The sequence below is a fragment of the Delphinapterus leucas genome, chromosome 2 (genome assembly GCF_059928025.1).
Source record: "Delphinapterus leucas isolate spDelLeu-1000000601 "Yukka" chromosome 2, BTC_Dleu_Yukka2, whole genome shotgun sequence".
Classification (NCBI taxonomy): Eukaryota; Metazoa; Chordata; class Mammalia; order Artiodactyla; family Monodontidae; genus Delphinapterus; species Delphinapterus leucas.
This window is the reverse complement of record NC_143130.1, coordinates 82,250,145-82,255,294: the sequence shown is the minus strand read 5'-3', so window position 1 is coordinate 82,255,294 and position 5,150 is coordinate 82,250,145. Positions and strand designations below refer to the sequence as shown.

At 34.6% G+C, this 5,150-nt stretch overlaps 1 pseudogene; it reads left to right on the top strand.

The window, feature by feature from the left end:
• The first annotated feature begins 1,045 nt into the window (after positions 1-1,045).
• On the top strand, positions 1,046-1,168 carry LOC115802792 (small nucleolar RNA SNORA70; annotated as a pseudogene).
• The last annotated feature ends 3,982 nt before the right edge of the window (positions 1,169-5,150 follow it).

The following is a 5,150-nucleotide window of genomic DNA, read 5'->3' as shown; positions in this document are numbered from 1 at the left end:
AATCAGCTACAAGAAAAAAAACACAAACACGTGGATACCAAAAAACATGCTATTAAACAATCAGTGGGTCAATGAAAAATCAAAGAGAAAATCAAAAACTGCTGTGAAAATGAAAATGGAAAAACAACTCCCCAAAATCTATGAAATGCAGCAAAAGCAGTTTTAAGAAGGAAGTTCATAGCAATACATACTGACCTCATGAAACAAGAAAAACCTAAAATAAATAATCTAAATGTGCATTTAAAGGAACTAGATAAAGAAGAACAAGCAACGCCCAAAGTTAGTAGAATGAAAGGAATGATAAAAATCTGAGTAGAAATAAATGAAATAGAGACTAAAAATAAAAAATAGAAAAGATCAATGGCAATGAGTTAGTTCCATGAAAAGATAGACAAAACTGACAAACCTTTAGCCAAATGTACCAAGAAAAAAGAGAGCCCACATAAATAAAATCAGAAATGAAAGAGGACAAATTACAATCAATATCACAGAAATACAAAGGATAAGAGAATACAATGAACAATTATATGCCAACAAATCTGACAATCTAGAAGAAATGGATAAATTCCTAGAAACATACAATCTCACAAGACAGAGTCAAGAAGAAATAAACAATATGAACAGACCAATTACTGAGATTGAAATTGGTCATTAATTTTAAAAACTCCCATCAAACAAAAGTCCAGGACCAGACAGCTACACAGGGGAATTCTACACAACATTTAAAGAAGAGTTAATGCCTATCCTTCTCAAACTATTTCAAAAAAACTGAAGAGGAAGGAATGCTTTCAAACTGATTCTACAAGGTCAGCATCACCCTGATACCAAAACCAGACAACAACAATATTAAAAAAAAAAAAAAGAAAATTACAGACCAATATCCCTGATGAATACAGTTGTAAAAATCCTCAACAAAATATTAGCAAACTGAATTCAACTGTACATTAAAAGGATCATACACCAGGACCAAGTGGGATTTATCTCAGGAATGCAAGGATGGTTCAAAACCTGCAAATCAATCAATGTGATATATCACATTAATAAACTGAAGAATAAATATCATATAACCTAGGGACCCAGTATGCAATGGCTGCAAACAGCAGCCTCCTCAGTAATGTATGCAGCATGTTGCTTGCATGGGTGGCCCTAAGGGACCTTGGAGATAGCCCTTTCCAGTGGACATTTAGTCTGACATGCTTTCCCCAATCTAGGCTCCAGACAGGTATGCAGAGTGCCTTTGAAAAGCCCCATGAAAAGTGGCCAAGGTCCCCACTGGCCAAGTCATCATGTTCATCCACATCAAGCTACAGAACAAAGAGCATATGATTGAGGCCCTATTCATGACCAAGTTCAAGTTCCCTTGCCACCAAAAGATCCACATCTCTAAGAAGTGGACATTTACTAAATTTAATGTGAATGTATTCAAAAACATGGTGGCAGAAAAGTGGATCAGCCCAGATGGCTGTGGGGTCAAATACATCTCTAATCATGAGCCCCTCGGCAAATGGTGGGACCTGCATTCATGAGTACCTTGGCACTGTCCCCTCCTTACTCGTGCCCACCAATAAATCCTACTTTCCTGTAAAAAAAAAAAAAAAATATATATATATATATAATCATCTCAATTGATGCAGAAAAAAAGCTTTTGACAAAATCCCACATCCATTTATGATAAAAACTCTCCAGAAAGTGGGTATAGAGGGAACATACCTCAACATAAAAAAGGCCATATATGACAACATACAGCCATCATACTCAACAGTGAAAAGCTGAAAGCATTTCCTCTAAGATCAGGAAGAAGACAAGGATGTTCGTTCTTGTCATTTTTATTTAACATAGTATTGAAAGTCCTAGCCACAGCAATCAGACAAGAAAAAGAGATCAAATAAATCAAATTGGAAAGGAAGAAATAAAACTGTCAATGTTTCCAGATGACATGATACTCTATATAGAAAATCCTAAAGACAAACTTCAGAAACCTATTAGAACTAATAAATTAACTTAGTAAAGTTGCAGGATAGAAAATTAATATATAGAAATCTTCTTTTTTTTTGCACACTGGCCACAAACTACCAGGAAGAGAAATTTAAAAAACAATACTATTTACAACGGCATCAAAAAAAGTAAAATACCTAGGAATAAGTCTAACCAAGGGGGTAAAATACCTGTACTTGGAAAACTATAAGACACTGATGAAAGAAATTGAAGGAAAAACAAACAAATGGAAAGATATATCATGGTCATGGATTGGAAGAAGGAATACTGTTAAAATGACCGTACTACCCAAGGCAATCTACAGATTCAATGAATTCCACATCAAAATACCAATGGCATTTTTTCAGAACTAAAACAAATAACTCTAAAATTTGTATGGAAATACAAAAGATCCAAAATAGCCAAAACAGTCTTGAGAAAGAAGAACAAAAATGGAAGAAACACACCCCCTGATTTCAAACTATACTCCAAAGCTACAGTAATCAAAACAGTATGGTACTGGCACAAAACAAGCATATATATCATGGGAACATAATAGAGAGCCCAGAAATGAACACACACTTACATGGTCAATTAATCTATGACAAAGGAGGCAAGGATATACAATGGGGAAAAGACAGGCTCATATATAAATGGTGTTGGGAAAACTGGGCAGCTACATGCAAAAGAATCAAATGGGACTACTCTCACATCATCTATAAAAATTAACTCAAAATGGATTAAAGACTTACATGTAAGACCTAAAACCATAAAACTCCTAGAATAACACATAAGCAGTACACTCTTTAACACTGGTCTTAGCAATGTACTTTTTTTTTTTTTTTTGCTTCTGTCTCCTCAAGCAAGGAAAACAAAAGCAAAAATAAGCAAATGGGACTAAATCAAACTAAAAAGCTTTTGCATAGTGAAGGAAACTATCAACAAAATGAAAAGGAGACCTACTGAATTGAAGAAGATATTGGCAAACAATACATCTGATATGGGGTTAATATACAAAATATACGAAGAACTCACGCAATTTAACATCAAAAATACAAAAAAATCAATACAAAATTGGCAGAGGACCTGAATAGACATTTTTCCAAAGAAGACATACAGATAGCCAACCAGCACGTGAAAAGGTGCTCAACACCAGTAATTATTAGAGAAATGCAAATCAAAACCACAATGAGATATCACCTTACACCTGTCAGAATGGCTGTTACCCAAAAGTCAACAAATAACAAATGTTGGTGAGGATGTGGAAAAAAGGGAGGCCTTGTTCACTAGGAATGTAAATGGTGTAGCCACTAGAGAAAACAGTTTGGAAGTTCCTCATGAAATTAAAAGGTAGAACTACCATATTCCACTACTGGATATTTTTCCAAAGAAAACAAAAACACTAATTTGAAAATATATATGCATCCCTATGTACACAATAGCCAAGATATGGAAGTAACCTAGTGGATAAAGAAGATGTGGTATATATGCACAATGGAATATTACTCAGCCATAAAAAATGAAATCTTGCCATTTGTGACAACATAGATGGACCTAGAGGGTATTATGCTGAGTGAAACAAGTCTGACAAAGAAAGATAAATACCATATGAGTTCACTCATATATGGAATCTAAAAAACAAAAATGAACAAATATAACAAAACAGAAATAGAGCCATAGATACAGAGAACAAACAGGTTGTTGCCAGAGGGGAGGGGAGAGGGGAGGCGGGAGTGAAAAGGTGAGGGAGATTAAGAGGTACAAACTTCCAGGTACAAAATAAATGAGTCATGGGGATGAAACGTACAGCACAGGAAATATAGTCAATAATAATATAATATATTTGTGTGGTGACAGATGGTAACTAGACTTATTGTGTGATCAATTTTTAATGAATAGAAATATCAAATCACTATATTGTGCACCAGGACCTAACACAGCGTTGTAGGTCAATTATACTTCAAAAAACAAACAAACTCAGAAAAAAAGACATCAGATTTGTGGTTACCAGAGGTGACAGGTGACGGGAAGGAGAATTGGATGAAGGTGGTCAAAAGGTAGAAACTTCCAGTTATAAGGCTAATAAATACTAGGGATGCAACGTACAGCATGATTAACATAATTAACACTGCTGTATGTTATACATGAATGTTGTTAAGAGAATAAATCCTAGGCATTCTCATCACAAGGAAAAAAGTTTTGTTTTTCTTTTATTTTGTATCTATATGAGATCATGAATGCTCACTAAATTTATTATGGTAATCATTTAATGATGTATGTAAGTCAAATCATTATGCTGTACACCTTAAACTTGTATAGTGCTATATGCCAATTACAGTCTCAATAAAACTGGAAGAAGAAATTATTGTAAGTACCAAAAGCCACTGAAATGTACACTTTGAATGGCTGAATTGTATGATATGTGAATTACATATCAAGAAAGCCATTTTTTAAAAAAAGAAAGAAACTGCACCTTGACCATCTCCTATTTTACTCTTCACTTTTGGTTTTCTCTGTACATACTGTGAAGGGAAAAATAGACGATTTTCACATGTATCAAAAAAGAAAGTGATGGGCAGGAGACCAGCATATATGTCCACAACTGAATCATATTTAACACCTTTCTATAATGCCTTTCTCCAAAATTCCCTCCTACCATAAGAAAAAAGTTGAAACACTGTTATTTTTCCAGAAAGCTGGGCTCTGGAATGCTATTTCAATTTGCACAATTTTAAGCAAGAAGTTATAGAATTGTATGCCAGTACATTTCCACAACAACAAAAAATAGTTCTAGTGGCTGAGATCTATTGGCAAAGGGGGAAGAGAAAGAGGTTTCGGATACTGTATTTCTTCAGACTCAGGAATACAAAGTTGACAGAAAGATGAGAAAAGTTTCAGAGGTGGCAAAAAATAAATGGAAATGTTTACGATCCTTAAATCTCTGACTTTTGTAGATTTAATTATTTTCAGAGAGAGAGAGAGGAGTCCTAACATAGGCAGTCAAATACATTTCCTTTCCTACTCCTGCTGTGACACAGCAGGCTAGGTAGGATGAAATCGTATTAATTAATTCACTTACAAGTCCTCTTCATAATCAAGTGAGAGGCTGAAAAGAATGGACAGGGTGATACTGGGAATTCAGACAGTGTTGTTGATCAAAATAATACAATGAGAGC